At 41.4% G+C, this 12461-nt stretch overlaps 1 long non-coding RNA gene across 1 annotated transcript in view; it reads right to left on the bottom strand.

Annotated features, from left to right (window-relative positions):
* Positions 1–1171: 1171 nt before the first annotated feature.
* The window catches only part of LOC140917880 (uncharacterized), a 42237-nt gene continuing 30947 nt past the window's right edge, over positions 1172–12461 (bottom strand). Inside the window, exon 4 of the long non-coding RNA XR_012161031.1 lies at positions 1172–1218. This is a non-coding gene — a long non-coding RNA (uncharacterized LOC140917880). The remainder of the gene's footprint in view (positions 1219–12461) is intronic.

The following is a 12461-nucleotide window of genomic DNA, read 5'->3' as shown; positions in this document are numbered from 1 at the left end:
AGAAGAGTACCCAGAAGTTACCTACTACAGTCAGGCCCAACAAAGAAAATAACAGAAAGCCACTAGCCATCACCTTCAGCCCCCAACTAAAACCTCTCCAACGCATCATCAAGGAGCTACAACTTATCCTGAAGGACAACCCATCACTCTCACAGATCTTGGCAGACAGGCCAGTCCTTGCTTACAGACAGCCCCCCAACCTGAAGCAAGTACTCACCAGCAACCACACACCACACAATAAAAACACTAACCCAGGAACCTATCCTTGCAACAAAGCCCGTTGCCAACTGTGTCCACATATCTATTCAGGGGACACCATCATAGGGCCTAATCACATCAGCCACACTATCAGAGGCTCGTTCACCTGCACATCTACCAATGTGATATAGGCCATCATGTGCCAGCAATGCCCCTCTGCCGTACATTGGCCAAACTGGACAGTCTCTATGTAAAAGAATAAATGGACACAAATCAGACGTCAAGAATTATAACATTCAAAAACCAGTCGGAGAACATTTCAATCTCTTTAGTCACTCGATTACAGACCTAAAAGTGGCAATTCTTCAACAAAAAAACTTCAAAAACAGATTCCAACGAGAGACTGCTGAATTGGAATTAATTTGCAAACTGGATACAATTAACTGAGGCTTGAATAAAGACTGGGAGTGGATGTGTCATTACACAAAGTAAAACTATGTCCCCTTGTTTATTTCCCCTCCTACTGTTCTTGTAAAGTGCTGGAAATGGCCCACCTTGATTATCACTACAAAAGGTCTCCCCGTCCATCCCCCCCCACTCTCCTGCCGGTAATAGCTCACCTTTCCTGATCACTCTTGTTGCAGTCTGTATGGTAACATCCATTGTTTCATGTTCTCTGTGTATATAAAATCTCTCCTCTATATTTTCCACTGTATGCATCGATGAGGTGAGCTGTAGCTCACAAAAGCTTATGCTCTAATAAATATGTTAGTCTCTCAGGTGCCACAAGTACCCCTTTTCTTTTTACTTAACAGGCTTGCTACCTATTATAAGAGCTTGTAAGGACCTGTACTTTCTACACCACATAGAAAATCATTATGAATCATCAGTAATATGAAAAGCTATCCTTTTAGTCAGTGAACCTGGTTGAAAAATATCACCTACCTCTAAATTTAGAGTGCTATTGTCTCCCCTGTGACAACAGCTGTGCTCTCCATGTATTCGTATGCAGTGGCTTTCCTGCAGAGCAATGCATAATGTGACATAGATTTATACAATGATATAAGAACACAATATTTCAAATGGAAATAATCTAAACAATTAGAGGGGAAATGTTGCACAGCAGAATGGAAAGAGGAAGCTTTGCACACTGCAAACAAAAACAAATTCCTGTTGGGTCAGTGACTCCTCTGATTTCAAATAAGGTAGGCCAATGAAGAGATGATCAGAATTGGATCCTTATTTTTCCAACAACTAGAATGATGACTTTTTTTTTATTTGTAGTTATTTTTCTTACCCCACTTTCCTAATTTATTATTTATCAATGGCATTTCATTCCAGTTCATGACACCTGTGCCTAATAAATAAATACTGCAATAAAATGTGTGCAACATTTTTCTGCTTTCTGTTCTCAAATAATATTCTACAGGTTAATCTCATCACAGCCGTATCACCATTTCCTTCCAAGGAGTTACAATAGCAAGTGGATTTGGTCCTACATGTTTAAGAATATAACCATGCTCCAGGGACATGATGCATGACACCCTACAAGGTGTGGACTGGCGACAGATCAGGGCAGGGATGGTTCAGGTGTAATGAAAGGCACACAGTTTGACCCTCTGGAGAATGGAGGCAACGCATAAGTAGAGAAAATGATAGTAAACTAAGCAATAAAAACACGGGTTTGCACTATTTCCGGAGAACATAGATTATCCTATACTCCAATGCCAGATTTGCTGATTTTGAATGGATAACTGACATCCAGAGCCATGCCACTGTGCCTGTTTAATTGAACAAACCACAGAATTGAGTCATCCTAGTCAAAATAGAAATGGAAGTGGTGCTTCAGTGAGAGTTTACTGCCAATTACATTGTAGCAGAATTCAATTTTTCCAGTTTTGTTGGTGACTCCAGGAGAGACATTGTCAGCATCTGTCAAGGCTGATTCCTCACTCTGGCACTTCGAGTGCAGAAGGTGGGGGACTGCAAAGATTTTAAAAATTAATACTTGCCACTCCAGGCTTGTAGTAAACTCGCAAGGTTACAGCTTTTCTCTGATCTTGGCTTGGTAAATGCTGCCACCACCCAAGTGAAAAACTGCCTCTTGCATATCCTGGAAAAAACTCACTTGGGAAGTTTTCCCTGAGGCCCCTCAGCTTTTACACACACACACACACACACACACACACACACCGGGGAAGCCAAGAAAGAAAACAAACAAAAGGGAAACCCAGATGTTGCCACCAGCTAATTGAAAAACATACACACAACCTCTTAGGACACCAAAAATCCAATCCTGTTCCTAAAAAAAAAAAAAGGTAAATTTTATTAAAAACAAAAGAAAGAAAATACGTCTGGAACTTAGGCTTCTGCTAGATTTTAAATAGAGCAACTGAAAAGGGTTAAACACCAGGAATGGCTCCCTGGGGTCCAGCTTAACGTTACAAAAGAAAACAAAAATACCCAAGCTTAGCACAGAGGAATCCACAAGCCAAAATAAAGAAATAAACCTGATCGCATCTATCTAAACATTCCCTGTCCCAATGAATCATTCTAGGTATGGAAGATGATTTTTCATACCTGGTCCAAACTTTTTACAGCATTACCGCTGCCCCTGTCTCTTCAGCCCAGAGAGAACAACAGACAAAGGAAATGCTTTTGTTCCCCCAATTTTAAAAGTTCTAGGCTTCTCATTGGCTCTTTTGGTCAGGTGCCCACTCCCTTTCCTTTACCAAGAAACTTTTTAACCCATTACAGGTAAAGCAAGCAGAGAGCAGCCACCAAGAGGGACTTTATAGCTAACTGGCTGGCTGGGTGTCCATAAAAGGAAGCTACCCCTCCCTCCCTTCCTTTATCACAGCATCAAAAATAGGAAATAATAGCACAATGCTCTGTGGCAACCTGGCCATACTAACAGTTTCAGAGGATCTCCTTAAGCTCTTAAAGGTGGGAACTAAACAGTTTTTTCTGGCATCCATCCATATACCTTTACTGGAAATTCTCCATCTCAATTACAAGGTTTATTGAACATGGTGGCATGCTTCTCCGGCTACTTTTTTGTATTCCTGCTATAGATCAGTGCTGGAGTAGGGTAGTGGAGTATATTTATAGGTCTTCTATTTGGTTTTACACCTTAGAGGTCAGATCCCCTGGGTTTTTGCAGTTCCTACTCAGTCCACTTGCTGGGTATTGAATGTCATCTAAGGTTGGCAAAAAATTTTTTGGTGTATTTCCACATTTTATCCCATTAAATTGTAAGCTGTGCAGGGCAGGAACTATCTGCTACTTTGTGTTTGTACAGTGCCTTGCACAACGGGAACGCACTCTTTGTTGGCCCTTAAGCACTACTGTAAAAACATGTTAAATAGTAAAAGTAATGTTGCATTACAAGGGATCTGTGATCTCACCAACAAGTGGCAGCAAAAAATAGATGTATTGGCTAGGAAATATAGTAGAAATACCAACTTTTCCACCATGCAGGACTGGTTACAGAGAGCTTCTCTTGTTAAATTCATGCATAACAGCTACACAGCACTGCAATATTTTGTCTTGGAAGCATGGACTGCACGCATTTCATGAGTCTGTGCAAAATACCAGACAGATCTCATCTCCATGAGGTTCCATACAGGTGTATACCCCTACATTATACCCAAATGAATGAAGCAATCAGATCATTCTTGTTCTCAAATACAAAAGCAATAAACACCAGTGGCTGATTCATGGAAGGTATTACACTGTAAATCTGAGTAAACTGACCATGCACCCTGAGTTTGGAGCATCCATATTTTTCTATCAGATTTTTTTCTCCTATCAGATATTTCACTGTAAAACTAAAAGCCTCCTTTACGCAGTCTTATTCTCAGCCTTCAGTAGATTGAATCATGGAATTTATTGGTGATTTAATGAAACATACTAAAAAAGTTTGAAAAAAAAGGGGAAATGAAAGAAGTTTAGAGCATATCAGCTTGTCTGTTTGTTTTGTTATTTTATTTTTGGAGGGGGAAAGGAAAGGCTGAATGCCATGGCACTTGGTGGACAGCAGTCTATATTTCCATCCACCCCCACCCAAATGTAATTAGCTAAAAGAAGATCTTCCCACCATCCACACCAAGTCCCTACTCACTGGAGGAAATTAACAGTAAGCCTTTTGGAGTAAAGAGCAGAGTGATGAGAAGAGGATTAGAGGCAGAACTTTGGGGAGAGCAGAGAGCAGACGGACTAACGTCAGGCTCACAGAAATTCCATGTCACATTATTTCCCACCAACGTGCTTTTCATTTATGACCCAAAGCCCTTCTTTGTTCTACCAAATATAGCCAGCAAGCACCAGCTGTCATAAAATCATGTCGATACAATTATTAAAATACTATTGAACTGGCTGCTTTCTTAGTTTAGAGAAAATTACTCTGTGGCTTTTCATAGACCAGACTGAAGCCCTTCTAATGGAGTGCCCCATTGTTCACTTACATCACTTCTGTACAAAGTACTGTCATTATGGATTCATTGTTTATATCTTCACAATGTTTAATAGTAATGGCATGTCTCTGCTTAGATCTCACATGCAGTTCAAGTGCCTGTTTGGTTAAGGCTAACCGTTAAAATTTCCCTCCACAGAGATGAATATCAATGACAGCTAACTAGCTTAGATTTTTATATAGCACCTGCCAGTGGATCTGAAGTTATGTTACAATGCCAACTGAAATTAGTGGAGAGAGTCCCATTGACTTTGATAGGCACTGGATTGGGCCCTAAGCACTGGTTTCGATATATAAATCTCATCTTTTCTTCATCCAGAAAGTTTAAATGATATTTAAAACATTTCATATGTACATTATACTATAGACTTTGGGCTTTGTTACATTCTTTTATATAATTAGCTGCAAAAGTCATACAAGTCAGGTAGTTAGCTTAAATTCTGCCTATACCCAAAAGTAAAAGTATGTAGTGATGTGGCAGGACCCTCCTGTTTTTCTGCATTGTACATTCAGTCTAGTTACATGATCACATACTTTTTCCAAAATAATACAATAATATATTTATATGGACTAATATGAAGGAGGCCACTTGCCATAGTTCAAATTTGAATACATAATGTCTAATCAAATCTGCAGAATATATGGTACTTATATGAACATACACGGCATTTTCATATTTATTCTTTGCTTTATAAAAATAGCTCCTTAGCGATCAGTGGGTGAGAACAGATGTTAGCAGTAAATGAGTTAGCTAGGAAGTCTGTAAAAAGAAGAATTCTGTTCCAGTCTGGAAACATTTTCAGCTTGAGTGGGTCTTTTTCACTTTGAGTGACTCCTTCCTCTTCACTTGTTGATGTAAATTCTGTTTAAAGTTTTGTAAAGTAAAACTACTCCTCTGTCAGATTCTGTAGCTGGACTACACTGGCTAACTCTGCACATTTTCTAAGCCCTCCCTCACTCTATCTATAACGTGACAAAGACATTTTTTCTTAAAACCAGTCTTGGCAAACTGCAGAAAATTTAACAATTGTAGATTGAGAGATTCTAGGGGTGAACAATTCCCAAGATCCAACTAAAAAAAGAAAAGGAGGACTTGTGGCACCTTAGAGACTAACAAATTTATTTGAGCATAAGCTTTCGTGAGCTACAGCTCACTTCAGCTGCTACTCTGAAACAAGATCCAACTGACATTGGAGACAGTTTAGTCCACCAGTACCCAAAAACATTTTCATGACACAAAACTGGAGTTTGAGGTAACACGTAGGTCACATACATACTCCCACCTTCTCCCCTACTCAGCACATATATGGCTTTTCACAATCCATCATAATTTCTCACTGACTCGCTACTGTGTTAGGCCTTTCAGACCACCAGGCTTGGATTCTGCTTTCATCTGCCCATACAGATGGAACAAACCCGTTAAAAAATCTCCAGCTCTGCAATGCATACTAGAACTAAAGCAACAGATTGACTGGGTGAAAAGTCGATACACTGCGTCAACCCACTTCGCTTGCAAATTGTATGGAATAAGGACAAATCAGAGTTGTTACCGTAGGCTGCTAACGTTCCATGTTTCGCTGTCCCTAAACTACGTTATCGCTTTCATGACTGCAGCTGGCCTGCGTTATGATCTTCTTTGACAGATATTCAAACCAAAGCAGAGCTTACCCATGAATGTAGAATGATTACTGATCTCTAAAAAGCTCAGAGGAACAGTTTACAACACTACACACAGTATTTTGTATTACTGATTAAATGATTCACTATGTAACTACCCAAGAACACTAGGAAATCATCCAGAGCAATTTTCTCTGCCCCATTGATTTCCTGATCAAGTGTCATCAGTAAATGTTTTGGAAGAGTTCCTACAGTGAATAATCTATCCCTCTAACACCTTCTTTATTTGCAGCAAGCCTTTGAAATTCAGCAGAGGGAAAGCACTTTGGCTCAAGAAATGCCTTTCCTGTCCATGAAAATTCAATTCAGGTTTGGCTGAGATATAAACAGAAAATAAAAGTCACCATTTCCTGCTGTAACTTCTATTCCTCAGGAAAACTTTGGTAGCATGCCAAAATAACAGAAATAGACCAAGCTACGGCTAGCCCAAAGCAGCTTCAGCCATGGATGCTGCACCAGAAACCAACAGATTAGCTGTAGCCGTGGGGCATGGGAGGGAAATCAGTTGAGCTCCCTGTATGCAGCACATGGTCCTGGGGAGCCATCTATCCCCTGCGTGCACCACATGGGGCAAAACCTCCCCCAGCTTCTGGGGGGTGGGGAGTAGGGAGGGAGGGAAATTATGTGAACCAGATACTCCAGACAACCCCTGGGACCCAACACATGGCCAGGCATCCCATCCCACATCCTAGGATAACTGCCTTTTCCTGCTGCTAGCAAATGTATTTAGTCCTGTAGCTCCAAGTGGTAGAACGTATCAGAGGGGTAGCCATGTTAGTCTGGATCTGTAAAAGCAGCAACGAGTCCTGTGGCACCTTATAGACTAACAGACATATTGGAGCATAAACTTTCATGGGTGAACACCCACTTCGTCGGATGCACGTGATGCAAGTGGTAGAAGCATGTGCTGCAATGCTGAAGGTTTAGAGTTCAAATATAACTGATGTCTGAAGCTGGGGGTAATAGGGTCCTTTATAAGACAAAGCCTCTAATATTATCAGGACCATCCCAATATTAGGGGCTTTGTCTTGCATAGTACCCTGCCCCTGCCCTCCCCCACCATCCTGATTTTTCACACTTGCTATCTGGTCACCCTAGCTGGCACAGCTAAAGAGATAAAACAAAACAAAAATCATTTTAGGAAATTACATACAAAAACTAAAATGATTTACGTTGCAAAGACAAGCACTCAAATTAAGAAATACCAGATTTCATAGCTGCCTATTCAACTTTAATTCTGCCCTTTTGTATATATGCACTGACAGTTTTCAGTTATATCATCACATACTGTTTTCTTCCCACAGGACCCCTTCCTCATTCAGTGCACAGGATAGACATGCAATACTACTGTAAACTTGGCATTTCCTAACTCAAGGGCTTGACTTTGCAATCTACATTTTCTTTTAACATAGATTACTGTACTTAATAGTATAGTCAGTTAAGGATGGTGATTGTTCTTTCTTTGATTACACATGGTCATAATGAATTACAACCAGTGGGATACCAGCATTATTGAAAATGACCAGGGTGGAATACAACTTTGAATGACATCCAATGGAAAGAACAAGGAGTCATTGCCCTGAAGAAAACATACCCAAACCTAAGTTCAAATAGGCTATGACTCAGGTCTCTGCCTATTCTGCTTATGAGAAGCTTCTGGAGCAATCAGAACTGTGTTTTCTCTGTTTGGAAACAAAACAGGGAAGACAGATGTCTTCTCATCCATCTACCCTAGCATTGCCAATTTTGCTACTGTTAAGGCATCAGTGATGAGTTAAGCAGACATTTGGTGCTGTTATTTGGCATGTTATCTAGATCTGCTTTTTCTTCTGAAAAAAGACTGGCTTTGAAAACAAGCAACATTCCAAATGTCAGAGTGGGATAGGCTGGAGAGAAAGCACACCTCAGCTTGAGGTCTCACCAACACAAGAAAGTTGCACAGCTTTAACTTCAGTTTAAAATCACACCTGATCTAATTAAATCAGTGCAAATCTCAGTGTGGAGGTGTGCATTTCAGTTTAAGAATGGCTTCATTCAGTTCAGTTTAAACTGATTTCTAAGGTAATAGTTTCAAAGTTGCCCAAGTCCCATTTTCAAAAGTGATTTGTTCTTAAGTGACTTGGGCAGCTTTGAAAATTTTACTTAGTCTAAGCTAAGCCAAAATAAGTGTCCACTCAATCTCTTGCACTGCTCTAAATATTTAAAATTACAAGTTAAACTAGTGCAACCAACCCACTTGAATTGTCATCTGGGGTACCTTACATAAATGGAACAGGAGGTTCTCTCTTCCAATTTTGTTCTTATGACAAATCATTGTAGCTCTCTTTTCATGAGTCTGGTCAGGCCATACCTCATTTACTGTGAAATTTCGACTAAAACCAAAAAATCAATTCCCCCAGAGTTTGGGGAGATGGTTCAGGACTGGTATCTAGTGCTGCATGCAACACATGGGTCTGATGCTTTACATTCCTCCAAACGTCATAGATTCCTCATTCTGGAGGAGCAAAACCGCTTCTGCTAATACACATAAAAACTTTATAAACACTTCTACCCTTCTAATTTTAGCAGCAGTTGTTCACATTGATCCAGGCTGAAATCTCACAATTTAAATCCTCCTGTTTTCTTCACCACAGATTCCCTTCTCTCACTGGCACCAGAACCAGGGCTGCCAGGGGGCCATACCCCCCCACCTTTTTAACAAAAGAAACACATGCACTGTGGGAAAAACACAATCGTACGTTAAAGGCAAAGATGCACTCTGAGATCAGATCGGATGCATTCCTAAATATCCACTGCAATCCTAGATAATTGTGTAATCGTGTGATCAAAATTGCATTAAGTTTACATTTTTGTTTAATAGATATCGTATTGCATTTATCTGCTACAGCCTGTTGATGGTGTTTGTTAGGTTTCCTAAAAATATATTTTTATTTAATTTATTTTATATGAAACATTAGAAAAAATCATTTTATATAGTAGCTCTTATCTGGGGACACATTTACCTCCCTTCAAAGTTGTTTATTATTTATTTTTGACATATTGATGCCTTTTTTCAAGGAGATTTACAATTTAGGGTTACAATTGTTAAAATATGCATTGTATATAAACAAGGATGATTCGATTGTAATGTTACAAAACTGCAAGTTACAGTTCAATAATGAAGAGTGCAATATTAATAAATAGTGGAGTATATGCAGTAAATGCAAGTGAAGTACAATATATGAAGTGCAAAAATGAAATGCAGTCTTGATGTTTAGACTAAAGTCTTGGGTTTTTTGTTTGTTCATACTATAATTATATCTTAAATATTATAACATGGCTACATGTTGTATTCCGGTTATTTATATTACAGTTGTACTCTGTGGGATATTTAAGTAGTATTTTAATTCCCCTGCCACTTTGGCCTTGGCTCCCTCCTGCTTCTGTAACAGGTTCCAGGGCCATTGCCCTCTCTCTCATTCTGATGTTATTTTCTGCAGTGATGATGGAAGCATTTCCTTCTCTTTTTTCTCTGCAGGTCTGTAGCCTGTCTCTTATTTAGTTGGCCTTTTAACATGTTTTTCTTTTTTACTTTCCTCACTGTTCTTTCATAGAGGTATAGTCTGGAGCCAACAGATGTTCTTGTGTAATACTGGAAAACAATGGGCTAAGAGTATTAACAAAATTCCTTCATTTATTGATGTCTTTGTAGTAATAATAGCATATGAAGTTCAAGAGTTTTCCCTCCCCTCCTTTGCGTAGTCTCATTCCTTCAATTAGAAGCCAGGGTTTGAACAAATTCTACATCACTTGAATACAGATGTGGGAACTAAGTGCCAAATTCTTCTTGGTTACATCAGTGTAAATCAGGAATAGCTCCACTAAAGTCAATGGGATTACTCCAGGCTTACAGTAGCATTGCAAAACAAAGTTTGGCCTCAAATCCTCTCTCCCTGCTCTCGCGTTCCCATGCTTTTATTCATAGCAACTTTATCATTCACAGCCCACCCCAAGAGTGTTGTAAAGTAGTCCCGGAATCTAACAACTACAAAGTGCCTGTTCTAACCTAGCTTATAGGGTGGCTTGTTGTGTGAGCCTAAAAATGCCTCAGCCTTGTAAATGGCTTCTGCTAGAGTATTTATTCCATGAAAATGGAGGGCCATAGTACCCTCACTCTTGGATGCATAGGCAGGGCTCTCAGCTGAAGTCCATGTGAGCTGCTTACAAAAACAGAATCTAGCCCTGGAACTAAAACCTACAGTAAAGGCTGTATGACCCAGGCTAACAAGAGCAAGGCAATTCCATATGAAGCCTGAAACGGCTGTTAAGTTACGTCCCTCCCTCCATGTCCCTTTCATCATTATGATAAGGACTGCAGGCAGGGGTGAAAGTAACTTAAAGGACTTACCAGTACACCAGAGTCCTGAGCAGGGGGTGGGGCCTCAACCAGAAGAGGGAGGGCCTTTAAATCCCCGGGCCCTTTAAATCCCCGGGCCCTTTAAATCAAGATTTAAAGGGCCCGGGGCTCCAGTTGCGGTGGCAGCTGGGAGCCCTGGGCCCTTTAAATCACCCTCAGAGCTACCAGCTGCAGAGGCGGCTGGGAGGCTTGAGGGCGATTTAAAGGACCTGGAGCTCCGGCTGCCTCTAGCACAGCGGAGGCCCGGGCCCTTTAAAACGCTGACAGAGCCCTGGGGGCTCTTGGCTGCCACTGCTACCCCGGGGCTCAGGGCTCTGGTAGAGATTTAAAGGGCCTGGGGCTCCCCGCAGCGGCCGGAGCCTGGGCCCTTTAAATCACCGTCCGAGCCACCTCTGCCACCCAGGGGCTCTGGAAGTGGGGCTCTGGAAGTGGGGCTCTGGTGGATATTTAAAGGGCCCCAGGCCCTTTAAATTGCTGGCCTGGGGAAGCCAGTCCGGTACGGCATACCAGCTCTTGGCGGTATGCCATACCGGACCGTACTGGCTTACTTTCACCTCTGATTGCAGGAGTATGATATCAGTGCAGACTGCAGCAACTGTACAGCCGATGATCACCGGAGCAGGGAGGACAGACTGCCAGGGAATTAAACACTGAACATGAGGTATAATTTCATATCCTTGTCATAGTTGGCTTGTGCCACCTTCTTACGGCTACTTAACTGACTGAACTGCATTTTCATTAAATAGCGTTAGTTGCAAAAAAACTAGCATATGAGATCTGACAAACCATAAAAACCTATCAATTTCTCTGATTTTTAAATACATTTTTGCTGATTGAATTGACTCACTGATTTGTTTTAATATGTATCTAGTCCATTCTTCAAATCTATTGCCTTCCCGCAAACAGTTCTATTCGAGTGAATTGAAACAGTGATTCGAGATTAAAGCCAGACTGACTCCAGTTGTATGGAGCGTCGATTGCGTAGCAGGTGCCACCTAAATAGGGAGCACAGAAGGTGCATTTGGTGGATTGAGTGTGGCGTAATATCAGTAACCCTAGACAGTTGTGTTGCAGCAGGCTACCCCCCTTTGTATTTTGAGATGTTAGTGCATGATGTGACCACCATGTAGCCAAGCAGAGTAGAACATTCAGGCTCCTTTTGTGTGTCCTTTACTTCCATTCTAGTTGACTATGATGAATCAGATCAATCCAGAAAGCCAGCTCCCCTCCACTTCTCTGGCAGCATAACCTTAAACAGGTGGCAGTGGCGGATTCCCTTTGCACAGCGGAATTGGGCCACCACTGTGACTCCTATGCTACCTCCACCCCACTCAGCCTGTGATGTAGCTGTGTATCTGGGGGGGGGGGGAAAGGGGCTGGCATGGCCAAGATGTCTATACCCCAGTGATCCCTAGTTGCTGGAATGGCCCTGGCTGGTTCCAGGGGCAACCAGGTGAAAAGCAGAGCAGCCCTGAGGCTGGCCTACTTTACACTGGGGCTCGGCCAGCAGCTAAATGGCCCCTGAATCATGTGAGATGTAAAGTGGCTTAAAGCCACCTTTGCAAAGATCCCTTCTGAACTCCAACAAGTGCAGCATGGAGGTGGACCCCGAGATGTGGGCGAATATCCTCACTAATCACCCTCTCCCTTTGCTCTTTTGCCTATTCCTTCACTTAACTCTGTACCCTAGTGTTTGGAGGCTAAATCAGGAGAGCT

This window comes from Lepidochelys kempii, chromosome 10 (assembly GCF_965140285.1).
Source record: "Lepidochelys kempii isolate rLepKem1 chromosome 10, rLepKem1.hap1, whole genome shotgun sequence".
Lineage (NCBI taxonomy): Eukaryota > Metazoa > Chordata > Testudines > Cheloniidae > Lepidochelys > Lepidochelys kempii.
Note: the sequence above shows the minus strand (reverse complement) of the source record. Positions and strands in the feature narration are given on the sequence as shown.